This window comes from Leptidea sinapis, chromosome 35, assembly GCF_905404315.1.
Source record: "Leptidea sinapis chromosome 35, ilLepSina1.1, whole genome shotgun sequence".
In the NCBI taxonomy this organism is placed as follows: Eukaryota; Metazoa; Arthropoda; class Insecta; order Lepidoptera; family Pieridae; genus Leptidea; species Leptidea sinapis.
Genome location: NC_066299.1, coordinates 2,321,851 through 2,341,703, shown reverse-complemented (window position 1 = coordinate 2,341,703; position 19,853 = coordinate 2,321,851). Strand labels below are relative to the sequence as shown.

The following is a 19,853-nucleotide window of genomic DNA, read 5'->3' as shown; positions in this document are numbered from 1 at the left end:
GCCGTCCACTCCTCTGCGCCGCCCGTGCTCGCGCCCGCCCGCTGGATCGCGTACATGATCACGTAGCCTGCGAGTAATACAGTGTCATCACCGGCCCGTGTGGCTGTGCGGTGAGGCGAGTGGTACGCACCTGTCAGCCGCCCGTTGGGCCTGGCGGGCGCGGTCCACACCAGGTCGGCGGCGCGAGCAGCCGGCTGCGCGGGCGCCACGCGCAGGTCGCGGGGCGGGGACGCGGGCGCCGCCTCCAGCGTCGTGTTGCTGGCGATCATCGACCACGAGGACTCGCGCCCGCCTGTCCCGTGTCAAATGAACCACATTGTTTAGCTTCAGTCTATTTTATTTTACTAATTTCGGAGTAGTCGCGTCTATTATTCATTTTTATCCAATTTGCTCGAAATAAGTTTATTATATATTTGTCTAGGTTGGAAGTAATTATAGTACTTTAGACTCATGACACAAACATTCGCAATGTGACTTATTCAAAAGTGAAGCTCTACCAGCCGACATGGACTCATTTTTATCATATTGTAAAGATGTTTTTAATTCAGTCTGCGTTGGTTGGGTGTATTTGTTGGCATTTTCTTGGTATTCTGCTCCAATTTTATCTTTATTATTCCATATATTTTTTATTCAGCTATGAATTTATAAGTAAATTAAATTAGTATAAAGAAATAATAGTTGCGATTACCTCATGCTATGAACGTTTAAAAATAAAATCCAATTTATTTGCACTAATAAACACTAGGTTAGGTCATCAAAGTATGTTATATTGACATTTTTATGACCTCAAAACCAGAAAGTGTTTCAGTTTTCTTACGATTAGGTTTAAATAACTTTATCCTCATTAAGACCTATTGCCACTTAGGTACATAAGAAATTAATATTTTAACAATTAAAGTAGGTACTTACAAACAATGATTTTGGTAGGTACAGATGCAATACAATGTTAGGCAAACAGACAAGACATAAAACAACCTACATGTGTTATTGAAACGTTTCATAATTATTGAGTATATGCCTTTGAAGGCTAGCTTTAAAAGAAGTCAATGTTTTGGCATTTCTTATTTCTAAAGGCAGGTTGGTATATATCTGAACTCCCTCAAAGGTTATTGTCTGTTTTCCATAATTACTTCACACCATTGGCAGCTCAATATGGCTAGCTCTTGGTGTAAAAATTTTGGTTCAATTCTTTTTTTTTAAAAAGGATGTGTTAGTGTGAACTTTTTTATTTACAACCTTGTGAATGAGTACGCATGTAGTGTGTGTGTATAATTGTCTGATTGTCATAATTTTTGTTTCTGTGTAGATTTTTTCAGTTGAAGTTAAGTAGGGATAATGAAACAGTAACTTTACTAGTTTATTTTGTGTTGTCTGTAGTTTAAATAATTTCGACTTTGCAGTACAACCCCATATTTCTATAAAATACAATAGGTGTGGTTTAACTAGTGAGTTGTAAATTGTATATCGATTACGGCGTGGAATAGATCTGACAATGTTTCGCAACATACCAATTAGAGATGATAGTTTTGTTCTGACTTAATCGATTTTTTTATGGTATAGGAGGACAAACGAGCGTACGGGTCACCAAGTGTTAAGTGATCACCGCCGCCCATGTTCTATTGCAACACCAGAGGAATCACAAGAGCGGTGTCGGCCATGTCATATATCTATCCAAAATGAGGCGTAGATATTTCTCTTCATTTTTTTCTTCGATTTGTTGATTATTTATTCTTAAATGTGTGAAAGGAGGAATAGTATTGATTTTTGCTTTAAAGATGATGTACGAGGTTTTAGATATGTTTATAGTTAAAAGGTTACTGTGAAAGTATTAAGATGCAAAAGAAACATCATTAATTGAATTTCCAAAGTAAAAAAGGCAAGTGTCATCAGCATAAAGCGTAAACTGTCCGTGCAAACCTATTTCATGGATGTTGTTGACATAAATTAAGTATAAAAGGGGTCCTAAGATTGAGCCTTGAGGCACTCCGTATAAAGGTGATAAAGTCTTACTTTGATGATTATTTATCTTGACAATTTGCTGTCGTTGACTCAAATATGATTCAAAAAATTTTAGAGCTATTCCTGTGATACCCAGATTTGCTAATGTCTGTAGTAAAAGTGTGTGTCTGACAGTGTCAAATGCTTTTTTTAAGTCGATGAAAATGCCTAGAGCTATATTTTTGGTCAATGTTTGTTTTTATTTTAGTAACTAAATCTATAGCAGCAGATACTGTACTGGATTGTGATCTAAAACCATATTGATGGTTGGAGAGAATGTCTATAAGTTAAGAGTTTTGTAATCGTTTATGGAGTATTCTTTCTAATATTTTAGATAGTACGGGGAGAACAGATATAGGTAGATAATTTCCCATTTCCGATTTTGAGCCAGATTTATAGATAGGACAAACTTTCGCAATTTTCAGACTATCAGGAAAGTGGCCGATAAGCATGAAATGAATAAAAAATTTAACTAGTGGTTAGGCTACGAGCGATTTGATGCATTTTAGCATTTTTCTAGTAAGTCCATCTACACCAGTACTACAATTTGGGTTAAGCTGATCAATGATTTTTTATTATATTTTCAAAAGTGTCCTTGGAAATTTTTTAATTAGGCTACAATCGTCTGTGTTATGCATTATTAGAACACATAAAGCAATCACGCCCAACAGTTAGTTCTTATGTCATTAAACCATACGTCCTCACTTCTAATTCAATGTGGACTATATTTTCACATCAGTCGCTGCAAGACGGAGTATGCTCATGATAACTAACTTGAGATAACAGATTCATGTAGGTATTAGCGTAATTTTTTTCTGAATAAATAGAAATAAGGTAATTAATTGTCTCTGTATATACTTCTCTGTTTACATTTGACATATTCCTTGTTCGCGTTTGGTTACTTTTATTGAGAGATACTAAGTTTCATATTTGACTGTACATTAAAAATTGATTGTAATAAAAAAATATCTATATGACGCAGCAGACATGACACATTATAAAACTTATAAAGTTGATAATTGAAAGCATTTTTTTTCTAAAAACTTGAATTTGGCACTCTTGGAACCTCAGTTTGCATTGAATTGATAAGTAATTGGTAAACCATTTAAAAACTGATAATAAACTCAAACCCCGTACTGTCTTAGGGTATCATTAATATGTGTACATTGGACATCTGTCACGTGGTTCCAGATAGGTAGACCTACTTCGACTATTGCCTGGCAATATTTCTCGATTACGTTCGGTGGTCTTATTGCGATCTGGGCGATGGGTGTCCAATTGTTACATTTGGAGGGTATATAACACATTAGAAAAGAAAGAAAAGTGTTGTAGGTGTGTAGATAAGCAACTCACCCTTTATAAGTTTGACACTGAACTCGTAGGTGGTGAAGGGCTTCAGGTCGTCCAGCATACAGTTGAGGTCGGTCACGTTGTAGGTGCGAGCGCGGCTCGGACCCGCGCCCGCGTCCGTCGCGCCCCCTGCCACCGACCACCGCACCACGTAGTGCCGTCCATCCGTCGCAGCCTACACCAACGGCAGATTAATAGACTGCGACAGAAATCATTTTATTATAATGTAAAATACATAAAAAAGCTCGAAGGACCAACTTCATCCAGGCGCGCGAAACCCTTGAGCTATTGTCAATCGCTCACCGCGATGCCCATGCCGATTTTATTCCAGTCATAGTCACATATTTTCCATTCCTTGTTTATTTGATGGGAGTAAAAGTCTCCTCAAACACGGAGAAACATAGAAAGGAATAAGAAAACAAACGTAGACATTACAAGTGGAACTATTTATTTAAAAGGTATAACTAAGTGAAACTTCTGTACGAATACTCTGTATTCATTAGCTCCACTTACCTGTCCTTTGGGTAGAGTGGGGTCGGTCCAGTACACGACGGCAGTTGTGCCACTTAGCATTATCACCTGCAGAGCGAATTGAAAATTACTACATATTTAATGGTTACAGAGGCGAAAACCTTTATAATTTTAAGTAAACTTTCAATGGGTCTCATACATAAATTAAATGAAATAGATTAATTTAGTATGATCACCTTGAGGCCGACGGGCGGTATCAGCGGAGGTGTGTCGTCCTCTTCTTCGTCCTCGGTGTCATCCGGTTCATCCGGCTCGTCCGGTCCGTCGGGTTCGTCCGGGTCGTCGGGCCCGAGCGGCCGAGTCCGGACGGTCGCGTACACGGCCGGCCCCAGACCCAGAGCGTTACTCGCACGCAGTGATATCACGTACTCAGAATTAGATTCTGTAGAAATATTTGTAAACTCCATTTATTCAGTATCGTAGCAGCGGGATGGATAATTTTAGTTTTCAAAAACAAAAATATGTCAATATTGTGGCATTTACCCTTCTTGCCAAATTTTTCCAATGGACGTGTGGAAGTGTTTTATGATAATTGAAGATTAATCTTTTTCTGCATGCAAAATATTGTTTCTTATGATATGCTTACCTCATAAAATTTTTACTAAATATTCTGCAAAATTTCAGAAGCGACCACATTGAATCGTGAGTATTGAGACCACGCCGGTCCAGCAAACGATAATTACATTAACGTAAATGTAAGCCAGTTGGACTCACCCAGTCCCCGTATGACGTACGAGGTCTTGTCCCGGGGCAGCTCCCGCGAGTGCTCGTCCGGCACGCCCAGCCCCCAGCCCAGCCACCAGCCCCGCGCACCACTTCCACCCCCTCCTCCCCCGCTCCACCACACCGATATCCAGTCGCGACCCGCGCGAGCTGTCAACAATCATCACGTACAACTACTGAACAAACTGCCGTCTGATCCCCCAGATTTTGATTTTTGGCAAATCGGAAGCATGATGCCCTTAAATGTACGTCCTGTGTCGCAGAGCATTTTAAATAGATGTTTTAACAAACAACCAAAAGGCGAACACTGCGTCTTACGACGACATCGTGGTTGCTAGATTGGATAGAATTCGTTCAGCCAGCCGGCCGTGAGCGCCGCTGCGGTTACCTGTGAGAGGCGGCGGTAGGTCAGGCACGCTGGTCTCGGCACGCTCCACTCCCGCGGTGCGCGCGCTCACCCACTCGCTGAACGGACCCGAGCCGTTCGCGTTGATGGCACATATGCGGATCTGTCAATAAGGGTACACATAAATCATACTGGCCTACACCATTGTTGTAGAAACAGCGTCTAAAGAGTATTGATAGTAAAGCGTGGCTGTGACTTCCTGTTGGTAACAGAATTTTAATATCTGTTCTGCAGATCCAGAGATTACGCCCAATAACCTCACAAACTATACCTCTTTATAATATTAGTATTGAAAATAAAACGACTTGGTTCAATAATAATATTTGAACCAAGTCGTTTCAATGATACTTATTTGTTACTTGTAAGTGTCTATTCTGAGGCCAACGAGACGAGATAAAGAATGTAAACAATCGGACTTTTACTGACGATAGCGAGCGATTATTACCTTTTTCACTATGACTCGTACGCAGTTATGGCGTCAGTTGATCGATGATAGCATGTTTCGTTGTTCATGTTGTTCAACATTTGATCCACCATTTTGTGAACAAGTTCATTCCTACTTCTAAGCACATTGAGGAATTTTCTAGAAACTGTGACAATCATAATATTACACGAGGAACAAACATAAACTTGTTATGCCTACTACTCGGTTGAGTCGAGTTAGTAAGTCTTTTGTTGGGCGATGTATATGCTTCTACAATATGATCCCAGAAAATATACAAAACAAATGTGTTACGAAATTTAAAAGAATTGTTAAAAAACGTTTGTGTGGGAAAGGTTATTATAGCATTAACGATTTTTTTAATGACACCACGGGGAATAAAGCGAACACCCTCAGGCTCTTTAATTATAAATGTTTATTGTACGATAATACATTGTAATCCATATTTTATATTTAAAAAAAAGCCCGCTGAGTTTCTTGCGCCCATTCTTCTCAGGTCTGAGGCAGTCTCTTTTGAATGGGTGGTAGTTTTTGACGTTCAATAAGTGATTTTAAATCCTATTTTGAATAAAAATATTTGAATTTGTATTTAAGTGGATACTTATTTTTTGTTTTCTTATTTACTTATCCGGATTTTCTTAGTTTCTTGTTATTATTAATACGTTCTTGTTGATTTTTGCTATTGTTGTTATAATTATGGAATCACAGCCTGGCAGCCCTAGACAACCTTTGAAATATATAAATTCTTTTCAATATTCAAAGATATCGATGAAAATGTTTTCAACCCCTGAAACGTTGTTTATATTCTTTGTCTTGTCTTGTTGGACTTACTATACTCTTTATAAATAATTAAGTTCGGTAAACCAATCATGTGTCCTCACAATACTATTTCACACACACTTACATGTCTTCTATATATATACATATCTTCTATAATTGCGTTCGTCTGTCTGTTGGTCGTTTAAGTTTGTTACTAAACCTGAGTAAACTTTTTGTCACAAAGCCAAAGATTAAATATCAGTTCATTTACAGCAAGTCAAGCAACCATATAATATGTAAGAAGTATGTTACAAGAACCACGTTAAGTTAGTGGAGCTCCACCAAGGTCGGCGCACCTGGTAGGTGGCGGAGGGCTCCAGGTTGGTGAGGTCTGCCCTGCGCACGTCGGCGGGCGTGGTGAGTGTGTCGGCCCGGCGGCGGGTGGCGCCGGCCGCGCGGTACCGGATCTTGTAGCCGGTGAGCGGGCCGCCGTGCGTGCGGGGGGGCGGGGCGTCCCAACGGACTTGAATGGACTGTCCGGCAAACAAACTGTTTACTAACACCAAACACACCGTAGGGAAATAATGTGTACTTCAATCCTATCTGAAGTATTTATACTCTATAACCATTTGAAAATAATTTAATGATGTAAAATACTATGTTACTTAAGAAGAGTTATTAGTTTTTGGCCATTCTTTCGATTGGCATCATAAGAGTAGGGGTGTTTTTTTTTAAATTTAAATCGGTTCGATTCCCAGACGAGGCAAGTAATTTTTAAAAAATCTTTGAATGAAGAATTACTAACTTTTAAAAATAACATAAAGTCTTCTTTCAGTAAAATAGCATATCTTCGATATTTAAGGTACTTTCCCTTCATGTCTACGACTACGACTTTGGGACACCCTGTATAGCTTACGCATGTAGTGTATATAATATACATATTGGGGTGCGCCATAATGTAACTTCCTTGATGGACCTTTTAAAATTGGAATTTTAAGTTCCGCTTTTATTAGGAGTTGTGTTTGGACGTTTCCGGACATATTTTGAGCGTTAAAAATTTATTTGATTTTTTAATTAATACGCTTTTATTAGCTTCTGCTTGATATCTGTTTGTAACCAACTCCATTGGACTTGATTTTGTTTAGTACCTGCTCAAAGACAATCGTTCTTGAGGAGTAAACTCCAGTCGTGCGTCGGAGCTGACACACACACTTTTTTTTCCTTTTTTATCAGAAGACGTGTGTCGGGGACTCAAAGTTATTATTGTAGTGTGCAAAGGTACGCATCTCACTTACTTTAATCAGTAAGTGCAAAGTACAGTCACCCGCGCGCTGCAACCTCTGTCACTCACCTTTTTTAAAAGCCTTGATTTAGTGAGCTTTAGTGACAGAACTAATATATTTATTTCCATATAATTTTGTGATAGGCGTAAGCCTCCTTAAGTTTCCATTTTTGAAGTGAAAAGTTCTTAAGCGGCGTTCAGCACTTTTCTTGGGATGGGTAAGAAATGTTAAACTTGCGTCAGGACACGTGACCTAACCGAAAATTCGTAATACGGAGGGAGAGTATCTGTTAATTTTTTTATGTAATATAAATTGTCATTTTTGTGTACGATAGCGCAATAAATGAATATTGTATTTAACAAAATTAACGCTAGTAGTGTACGTTATACTGATAAATTAAGCAATTCGTGCGAAATTATTTCCTAACCATTCCAAAATATTCAAAAATGCACAACGTTTGTATTCAAGTTCAAGTAGTGTTTCACACATGATTTATTATCTGCTTAGAACACCATTACATGGATTACCTAGTTTTTCGGGTAAAGTCCTTGTTTACCGGCCACACTGGATATCAATGTCCGTCACAGACGATGGCTGATGTCATAATGGCGGCTGATCGGCCTATATTAGTGTAAGTGTGTGCGTGGGACTATGTATTTACACGTTAACTGGTTTGTTTTGATGCTTCACTGTTATGTAGGTGACACGGAGTCCATATTTTTTTACTAGTCCGTGCTGGTTCCATTTGGATTGTTTTTTATTCTTTTTCTTTTTCAGGGAACATAATTTAATTTATTAGTATTATTCACATAACAGTCTTTAACAAATGATATACATGATATAGTTAAAATTCATATCGACAGTGAGTCCCATACAGGTTAAACGTAAGAATTTTTTTAAAGTATAGACACAACGTATACATAGTTATCACAATTTTGACAATTATCTAAAAAGAGTACAATATTTTTCTTATATGTATCCTAAATTTACCAAGTGAAAGATGAAATATATCAACTTCTAAAAGTGTGCTGTTGTACAAGTTAATAGTTCTTCTAAAATAAGTATTCTTAGCATAGTTGGTATGACACATATCTATGGAAGATAAATTGCGAGAACCAGATGATTTGCTTGGAATTCTACAGCTTATTTTATTTATTAGAGAGTGTGAGTCGACAATGTTATTTATTATTTTATTTAAGAATATGGTGTCTAAATATCTACGCCGAGTGATGGGATATTATGATGTTTGGTAGAAACATGAGAGTCTTTGAATACATTTCCCGTGCGGTAATCAAGTTGTTTCAATAATTTATTCTGAACTTTCTCAAGTCTAGCAACGTGAACCTGATATTGGGGGCTCCACACAACTGAACTGAATTCAAGTATGCCTCTTACGTACGAGAAATATAGTATTTTAACAGTAGAAGGCTGAGTGAAAGACTTTTTGATACGAAATATAAAGCCGAGCAGTTTAAACGCTTTATTAATAATATTATTTATGTGTATATTGAAATGCATCTAAGAATCTAGGGTAATTCCAAGATCTCTGGTTTCCATAACCCTTGTAAGACTTGCACTACCTAGATTATAATCGAAGATTATCTTATTCTGTTTCTTGGTGAATGAGATAATATGACATTTATGAAGGTTAAGGTAGAGATGATTTGTCGTGCAATAATCATTTAATTTATCTAGATCATATTGTAAATGCTGACAGTCAACTAAGTTTATAATAATTTTAAAAATCTTTGTGTCATCAGCGTAAAGCAAATGACAAGATTAATTAAAAACGTGATCAATATCATTTATATATTGAGAGAAAAGTAAAGGACCCAAATGGGAACCTTGAGGAACTCCGGAGGTAACATTAAGAAAATTTTAAATGTAACCTCTTAATGCAACTGCTTGACTTCGATTACTAATGTATGATTTAATCGACCTTAAAAGGTCGCCGTGTATACCGATTGAAGATAATTTCGTTACGAGAAGGCTATGATTTATTTTATCAAACGGTTTGGAAAAGTCTGTATTTACAGCGTCAACGTGATATCCAGCGTTTGGTGCGTTTAGAATAAAATCTGTAAAACAAACTAAATTGGTATCTACACTCCTACCTAGAAAGAAGCCGTGTTGTTGTGGAGAAATGTGATGTTTAACTGCTTCAGCTTATTGGTCAGTAACAATTTTTTCCAGTATTTTGCCTAGTGAGGATAATTTAGAAATACCTCGATAGTTTGTAACAAGTTTAGTATCACCGTTTTTATAGATAGGGGTAATTAATGCCTGTTTCCAAATTTATGGGAATGCACCGTCAGTAATAGATTTTTGAAAAATTATAAATATGGGCATGGATAATACTTTTGCACATTTCTTTAATAATAAAGGATGAATCCCATCATACCCTGCACCTTTATTACCATTTATGTTTTGTAAATATTTGTAAACTAAATTGGGAGGAAGGTTAATAGATGAGATGTTGATGAAGTTGTTTATTGATGGGAGTTCGTCTATAATAGGTGTATGATCTGCAACAAATACTAAGTAGAAATACTCATTAAAGTAGTCGCAAAATTTTTCACCTACGTTTGATGAGTTTCCTTTGCACGATTGTTGCGTGCGTACTGACCGTGTGCGAGAGCGGGCGCGCCGTGAGGTTGGCGGGCGGCGCGGCCGGCGTGGCGGCGGGCGTGGCGGCGCCCCGCTCGGCCGCCGCGCCGCCCGCCGCCGCCACGCGCACGCGGTACTGGCTGCCGGCGCGCAGCCCCTCCACCACGCAGCTGCTGGCGCACCACACGCTCTGCTCGCGCCCGGACTCCACCTGCGGCCGCACACTGCCGTCACCTCTACTGGTTCACGTCGCACGTCATAGGGTTCGAAGGTCGGCTCACCTCGCTGTACGAGACGGCGTACTTCGCGGGCGGCGCGGCGACGGCGCCGGCGACGGGCGGCGACCACGACACGCGCAGGGCGTGCGCTCCGAGCGGTTCCACGCGCACGTCTTGCGGGGGCCCGTAGATCACCTCCTCGCCGGGGGTCGTCACCTCTAACGGCTAGGTACAATAAGTGACATCAATGAGCTAATTAGATTGTCTATATCTGACATTGCCCTGTAGGCAAATTATATCACTAAAAAAGCATGTTTTACTGATATAGATTACGGTAAACTATGTAGTATGTATACGGAATCTAGATATTCTGAGAACACCAGGTAGGTATTTAATCCATTAAAGCGTTCGATCAAGTTAATCATTCAATTTTTATCAAAATTTGAGCTTAATCTTTAATTAGATTAATATCATTAGATGGTTCAGTTCATATCTCAGTAGTAAATCCACTACAGTGACAATACTATGCAGCGGTGCAGTCTTAGCTGTTCCTCACATGTAATGATAACTGGCGTGCCCCAAGCCCCCGTCTGGGTCCTAATATGTTTAATTTATTATAAATTTATTGATTTTATAATATTTAATTTATTTTAAAATATGCCTCATGTACTCACGGTTGTGTGCGGCGAGGCAGCACTACGCGTGAATGCCTGCGCGGTGAACACGTAAGTGGTGTTGGGTTGTAGCGACGCCACGTTCATCTCGTGCCGGGTCGCGCCGCCGTTCGCCATGCGTTCTCTGGTTTAACACAACACAATCTTATTACATCATTGACACGTTGTTATCTTCTTGCCAATGGTGCGTGGCTTGATGTGTTCAGAAGAGAACAGGTGTAAGTCAGTGTAGGTATTAAACTCCATCTGTCTTATTAATAAACGCAGTGTAAAATTACTTCTCCCTGTCAGAAGAATTACATTTCTGAAGTGATAAAGCTAAGACAGAGACAAAAAGTTTTACACTTAGAATAACTTTACTTTGCGTTTATTAATAACACAACGTAAGTGCATCTGGATGAATGGCGGGACCATCTCTCAGACTGCAGTTAAGGAACTGTCCATTTAAATCAACTCTCAAACAATCCTGCAACGATTTTCTTTCAGCGGTTTTTCCAACGATCTTACATGGTACCATACAAAATTATACTGGTAATGCAATTACCTGTAACTTGTGTGAACTTACAAACCTACCTTGGCTGACACCGACTCCAAAAATAACAATAATTATTGTAACAAAATTATATCGTGGTAATAATATGATTGACTTTTAGGTAGTCTAATATTGTTCATTTTATTTAGTACAACTTTAAGAATAAGATGATTTTTAAGTTGTAAAAGAATACACAATTTTTTTTATACTGTTTTGGAATAGACTCTTGAAGATGATTGTTTTTTTGTTAATTTTTATTTATTTATTGATTTGTAGTGAATCTGAAGTACACTAACTAATTTGCCTGAATAATATGTGTACACATACTAAACGTGCTGCTCATATGGAACAGCGCCGTTTAAATGAAACAAACGAAATCAAGGAGAAACACATATCTCAACAGAGGAAACCTACCTCGAGGACAATTCCAAAAGAGACTTGCGAAGAGACCGAAAACAGATAAAACAATTGTGTCCTGTTGGAATGCAGCGAAGAACGTAAGACTAATGCAATTAGATTACGAACAGTTAGGAATTCTCCCACACCCTTACTGTAAGCCGTTCAGGAGTTCCATTCATCATCATATTCGACTACGACAATTACTTGACCATAACGACACTACGATAGGTGACTCAAATATCCGGATGGCATATAAAAGATTCAGCAGAGTATCGTTATGTAGCGCCTAAGAATTGAAGAGTTCTGGTACGTTTTCATGGATCCCATAATCAGAACGACAACAAACGTATTGTATCCCATGACTTTCCAATCCCTTTCCAATAAAAAAAAGAATCGTCGAAATCGATTGGCGTGATATTGAGTTATTATATATAATATATATTTTTTTTTATATAAGAGGGGGCAAACGGGCAAGAGGCTCACGGGATGGGGAGAGGTGAGGCAACCGCCCATGGACATCCGCAACATCAGGTGTGTCAAGAAATGCGTTGCCGGCCTTTAAGGTGGGAGGGAGTATGCTTTTTTCTTGAAGGTCCCTAAGTCGTATCTATTCGGGAAAACCGCAGCCGGTAATTGATTCCACAAAGTGGCTGTGCGAGGCAAGAAATTTCTAACGAACGTTGTGGAATGCCAGACGTCGACGTGGTGCGGGTGGTATTTTGCACGTAATGTCCGGTGGTTGAATTCGGCCGCTGGAATCAACCCGAACAGCTCCTCTGAGCACTCCCCGTGATAAATGCGGTAGAAGATGCAGAGAGATCCCAGATCTCTACGCAATGCCAAAGAATCAAGCCGATCCGGAGATGGCTTGATCGTCGATGATTCGAACCGCTCTTCGTTGTATGCGGTCAAATACAAGAAGCTGGTACTGTCCCCAGTGCTCCCGCACGCGCCCAGAGGTGAGAACAATACTCCGTGTGACGCTGAATTTGCGCCTTATAAAGTTGCAGACGGTGGGTTTTAGTGAAGTACTGTCTCGTCTTACTTAGTACACCAAGCTTTTTAGAGGCCTGTTTGGCCTTCTCTTCCAAGTGACCACGGAACTGAACGTCGCTCGATACATCGACGCCAAGTATGCCAATACAGGCTGTGGCAGTTAGAGGAGTGATCTCGAATCGAGGGGATACGACAAAGGGAGACTTTTTAGCGGTGAACGCACAAATTTGGGCCTTGGGGTTGAATTGGACTAAATTTTGTCGGCCCTATTCCTAGGAATAAAAAGTTAGGTCACAAACATAATAAAATACCAAATAATTGAGAACATCCTCATTTTTTGAAGTCGGTTAAAAAGAGTCTAGACTTTGCAAGCATAGTCTCGATTTCAGAATCAAGTTTGTTCCGGTTCTCGTCGACACTATGCATGGTGGCACGGCCGGTGTAGGAAGCATACCCTGTGCTGTCTGCATAGCAATGAATACTGCTGGTTTGCAGCATTTCATTGATATGCAGAAGAAACAGTGTAGTGGATAGCATGCAGCCTTGCGGGACACCAGCGTTTATGGGTTTTAATTTGGAGCATGCACCGTTGATAACAACCTTGATGCTCCGATCGGCCAAAAAGCTAGCGACCCATTTGCACAACTTCTCGGGAAACCCATAGGATGGCAGTTTCGCTATAAGCGCTTTATGCCACACCCGATCGATGTGTTCAAACTCATGTGGCCTTCGCTATGTCCAAACTCACCGCCAACGCCTCTCCCTTCGACTCAACCGCTTGCGCCTATTTATGGGTGAGGTATGCAAGAAGATGACCAGCTGAGCGACCCTGACAGAAACTGTACTGGCAGTCGCTGATCAGCTGGTGCTCTTCTAGGTATCTCAAGAGCTGGCGGTTGATGATCGACTCCATTACTTTGGAGAAAATGGACTTATAAGACTTTTAAGGTTTTTTCATGGATGCCAATGTCAGAATTGGACCACACAGGAAGCACCAGCATTCAAATAAAAAAAGAAATATCGAAATTGGTTCACTCAGTCGAAAGTTAGGTCACAAACATAATAAAATACCAAATAATTGAGAACATCCTCATTTTTTGAAGTCGGTTAAAAAGAGTGCCAAAAAAACCGACGAGTAGCAAAAAAGAGATATGTACTAGGTAATTTCAAGGCGTTTTCCAAACTATGGTGAAATTAATATCTTGTGAACTACATATGTGGGTGGACCTCCAGTTTAAGCCTTTATTTACCTATCAGGAACCCTTGTAAAAATTATTACATAAATGTGTTTTAATGTATATAATTTAGTTTAAACTGTGAACTGGTGTATGATCTGTAAGTAAAGGCTTTATTACACAAATTAAACTAAACATAAAATGTATGAACGTTACGTCAATCGAACAGTTAGCCCAGTGGTTTGTGAATAATTTTATTTCCAAATTTAATTTGTGTAATAAATCCCAGAAGTGAGGGTTATCACATATTTTTTTCGATTCCGTTTACTAACCTATAGGAGTATAGTAAAACCTAAGTATGCTTACTGCTAGTATATGAATTTAATAATATTCCTTTTTCCTTTTGTCTGTTACTGAATATATATAAGTATCTCTAAACAGTTCGAAATGAATAAAATCTCACCTTTTGCTGCCCTTTACTTTGTAGAACACGGCGTATCCGGTGATTTCTTCTAACTTGTGTTCGGGTTCCTCCCAGCTCAGCGTTACAAACCTGTGCTTCACAATAACTGCCCTTAACTGTGTCGGCATAGAGACGACAGTCGCATTAACAGCCGGTCCTTCGTCAGCGTGAAAATAATCATAAGATAAGTGATCGTATTGGAGGTCGGGGCCCAGCGTATACGCCGAGGATGTCTCGCCCAGGTCTAGATCTTCATAGTAGTCTGGAGCGGGAGAGGGGCTGGCTAGTGTGGCCGGTGTCGAGTTAGACCGCGGGGGAACTGAAAGAGTAGTGGAGGGGAGAACTTAAAAAAAAATGAAAAAAAAATATATAAATATAACATAAATAAGAAAAAAAAATAATGGCTAGATGTTTAGAAATAAATAAATTAATAGGGGAAAATTATAATTAATTAATTATTGAAAAAAAAAAGGATTCATTATTACATATACTATTTGATTGTTAATGCTACGAGCCGATCTTCGTTGTATGCAGTCATATAGAGAAACCTGGTAGTGGGGAGGACTCGCACAGAGATGAAAATAGTACTCCACGTGAGGCCGATTTTGCGCCTTATACATATAGTTACCGGCGGTGATTTGTAATAGAGTACTGTCTCCTCTTACTAGTAGGTACACGAGTTCTTTAAAGACCAATTTGGCCCTCTCTTTTCAAATAACCACGCAACTGAACGGTGTGATCTCGAGTCCGGTGAGTAATAAACCCGTGAAGTTCACCAGTGAAGGGTAGATAGACTAACCGGGCCATTGAAAGGGTCAAAAACTTGTTCTGTCTGATGTTAAGATATTGCAGAATATACATGCGGTCGCTGAAGAGATTGACGGCGGAAATGTCCAGGTGGACGAGTGTTCGAGGCACTGGTATCAGTTGGACCATGGCTGTTGTGGATGAGAAAGGAGGAAGAAGTAATACCCTGAGATGTACAGGTAGAAGGAGTACTGTTGTGAATTAATACTACCTCGGTCGCGTCACGACAAACACGTTTAAGAGAAGGTGATTAGGTAAGAAGATATCCAAAACTTCGTACGCCATCAAAAAGTGTTGTCATCAAAAACTCAAATCAGCAAATTCACTACGGATTCATAGGGAAGTTGTTAAAATTTATAAATATATACATATATAATATATATTACATTAGTATGATTTAATAAATAATAATAATATGTTTTGTAGTTTCATTCAACATTTAAAGTGTAGTAGGCAGGTAATAAAAATACCTAAGTAGAGTACATCGTTTCGCATCTAGATCTAAAGAATACGCTCCTGATGGTGAATAAATAGATATGCTCATTGTTTGAGGTGCTCGTGTCCTATCCCGTTGTCCGTAACACCGCGTAATAAAGTTTATCTACACCCATTCTTTAAATCCTATAGGTATTAAAGATTGTGAAACAGTTAGCTTAATGCCAACATTAAAACACCTAATGTTCTAATAACCATTACATCATCCAAAAGAGTGTTGTAATGTTGTAATGAATTTCATAACAACACTCCTATTTTTTTTCATTCCCTTCATGCTCAAATAGTTTTAACAGACAGCCATATTCTTATTACTCGATGCGTGGCATCTGTATGAATTTTAAAAAAAGAACATTTTGGTTTACGCACGTTCCACACTACCAGAACGTCGCGCGCCGTAAAAAAAGTAGGTTATTCGAATCCCCGCCATTTTTCTTCGATATTTTTATTGTTTTGTTTACAAAAACTGAGAGATTAATTTCCAAAAGAACATAATATTCAAGTGAATTTTAATTATTGCACTATACAAAATGTAAATTACTACTAAAATAAATAATTGTTTCATTAATACTTAGTTTATTTGTATATAATCAGTAATGGATGATATTAGGTTACTACTAGGACTAGCTGTTTTAATGTTAGCAGTAAGCTAACTGTTTCAGAATCGTTTAGAGGATTTATATTTTGGGTGTAGATAAAGTCTTGTATGCAACTGTTGATCATGAGTGTTTTAATACCCCTTATTACACAACAGTTGCATAAATAACTATTACTGCACTATTTGGTACGTGGAACGAGGATAAGGTGTATCGTGGCGCCAGCAGGGTACTGTGGTCGCCGGTGAGAGGTGAACAGAGCGCGGAGTCACCTGGCGGCGGGTCCACGACCAGCAGGCGCACGGCGGCGGCGGCACTGCCCCCGGGTGACGTCACGAAGCACTGGAACACGCCGGCGTCCACCGGCAGCACGCCCTGGATGCGCAACGACGAGCTGCCGGCGGAGTGACACGAGTCAAAACAAAGGGAAACATTGGTGACACATGTGGTTCGTCTTGCACGGTTCAATGATATTGTCCTTGGCGGGCCGTGCGTCATGAAATGAAATTTCTTTATTCATTACAATTTGTACACTTATGAAAGTTAAGTTTTGATGCCATCGGTTCAAGACACTAACGGGAAGAAAAGCAATTTTATCCTCCCTTTACGGTTTTCATATTTTTCATACATTTCTATCATCTATATATTCCTGAACTTTAAAATACACTTTCTTCATTAACATTTTCTTATTTCGAAGCTTAAATTTATATAATTGAAGTTGAGTAACGTGATGTGGGAGTTTATTACCATTGTACACATTTCCCCATGAAAGTTGGAACAAAACTTACTTGTATGATTACTAATTATTACTTCCTGAGACTATTTTCCAGGAAGAACGAATAACAACCGAGCAAGTGTGTGTCAACATACCCATAATTTATAAAATAATTTTCAATACAAATTCTCTATCCTATCAAAACATATACTTTAATATCTACATCTGAGATCAGGTCGGTAGCCATCAGTAACAAATCAATACTAAAACATTACTAATTACCAGCATTTCCCCCCCGAAGTGCAGAAAACTCTTATTTAGGTTTCGGTCGTTCGGCTTGATCCACCTTGAGACTACGCATGTACATTCTGACGTCATTACAGCGTGAAGTTAGCTCTTTTCAATACTAGCGCCCTCTGTCGCAAGTGTGAAGTGTATCAACTTCACTCCAATGGAGGGCACTCATTCAGCGCGGGCGGTGTATTGGTCAGTACGCTTTTGCATTCTGACAAGTCAACACATATACAAAAACTGATATTTTTCTCTCGGTAAGTAATATTTTCAACAATCAGTTTTAAAATGCAATATTTATATAATATTCCGTCGTAAAGTAATTCGTAGTGCGCCCTTCGTGTCTTACGCACGACAAGTGTTTTTTAGATGAACATCTAGTTATCATGTTACTTCTAGCCACAGATCGAAGAATCCACGATCTATCTTTATTAGAAATAAGCGACGAGTTCTTTGAAATAATAAATAAAGGTAAAAGGTACCCATGTCGTATCGTCCCGGAAACACCGCACAAGAAAGCTCATTCCACAGCTTCGTAGTATGAGGAAAAAAGCTCCTTTAAAACCGTGTGAAGTTGATAGACTTCACACTTTCGACAGTATCGAAAAAAGCTAACTTCCCACTGTTATGACGTCAGAATGTACATGCGTAGTCTTAAGGTGGATCAAGCCTTTAGGCTCGAACACCTATGTAAACTTTTTTCTGTATATTACCCGACAAGACTGATTTTTTTTATTTAAATATGTCTCAGAAAAACAGAATTAGGACACTATGCTAACTTCAATCGTTAGTTTTTAGACCACTAGAGGGCTTTTCTTATGAAGCCTTTTTGTTTAACAGAAATGTCAGACATTTTATTTTTATTCATTTATCTGAGCGTTTATAATATTTTATCTACAGGCATGCTTTAAATCCTCTATTAATGATTCTAAAATAGTAAGCTTAGTGCCAACATTAAAACACCCAATGTCCTAATAAACATTACATAATACAAAATAGTGTTGTAATGAAATTTAGTACAACATTACAGCATCCGTTTTCATTACAACATTCGTGTGGATGATATAATGGTTACTAGGACTTTTTTAATGTCAGCACTAAGCTAATTGTTTTAGAATCTTTTATAGAGGATTCATATTATGGGTGTAGATAAAGTATTGTATGCTACTGTTGATAATTAGGTATAAAAACACTTATGTGATACTATTATGATGATGTGATAAACCCACATTCGTGTTCTTTAATACCCCTCATTACGCAACAGTTGCATAAATAACTATTATTATAGCTGGTATTTATCTGTCATCACAATATGTATTGTATGTATACACAACACAGTTTGCTCCGTAAGTAGTGAGAGTGTTCAGTTACTTGTCCAGCAGCGCGATGTCGTGGTCGTTGGGCGACAGCGGCTCCCCGTTCTTGAGCCAGGCGAGGGTCGGCGTGGGCTTGCCCCGCGTCACGCACGAGAGCACCGCATCGCCGTGCGGCGCCGCTCGCACTACCGCACCGCCCCGCGGCACCGACACGCGCGGCGCGCTCTGGTACATGATACGCAATAAGTACTCTTGAATACGACTCACAAATCAGTTCAACTTTTTTTTATTCAATTAAGGGACGATATTTGATACATTCTGCCCATTACAATGAAGTGCCGCTCAGGATTCTTAAAAACCACAAAAATTCTGAGCGGTAATACAATAGCGCTCGTCATTGTCACATTACTGGTTCACGGCAGAAATATGCGCCGTTGTGGTCCCCTAGTCTAGCCGGCATCCTGTGCAAAAGAGCCCCCCACTGGTATAACATGACAAGCAATAAGTCATGGATTTTTAAATGTATTTCTGTATGTTTAAGTAAGTATATTGTATTAAATATATCATTGTAGCTTATAGGTACACACGACGCCTGCAAATGAGACTTAACATCTTATGTCTCAAGGCGACGAGCGCAATTGTAGTGACGCTCAGAATATTTTGGGTTTTTCAAGAATCCTAAAAATTGTCTTGTACCCATAGTACATGCTATGCCTAGTTTGGGGCAATATAATTTGTGTAAAAGTGTGTCAATATTATATTATAGGTAAGTACTCTAAAATACACCTTACAAATCAGTTTAACTATTGTCATTATATTAAAATATCAAGACAAATTACACTAGGCTACTAAGACTTAATGCCTGTTGTGTTAAAATGTGGTGCACAGTAGCGTTGCTGCTCAATGTCGGTTTTAAGGATTCCGTGATCGGCAACGCACTGCAGGAAGCCGGGCGTATTACTCACCATCACGTATCTTGCTCATCTCATTACTTCTTATCATAGAAAGACTAGAATATTGAACAACAAATTACTGTAACTGGCTCAGTAAGTCAGAGCAACTTAAGACAAACTACAGTCC

General features: G+C 39.1%; 1 long non-coding RNA gene across 1 annotated transcript; it reads right to left on the bottom strand.

Moving 5' to 3' along the window:
• Positions 1-10,439: 10,439 nt before the first annotated feature.
• On the bottom strand, positions 10,440-18,958 carry LOC126975399 (uncharacterized). Its single transcript, XR_007731717.1, has 5 exons — positions 18,829-18,958; positions 16,724-16,845; positions 14,557-14,875; positions 10,992-11,115; positions 10,440-10,542 (listed from the first exon to the last, which is right to left on the bottom strand). It is a non-coding gene; the product is annotated as an uncharacterized LOC126975399 (long non-coding RNA).
• Positions 18,959-19,853: the final 895 nt, after the last annotated feature.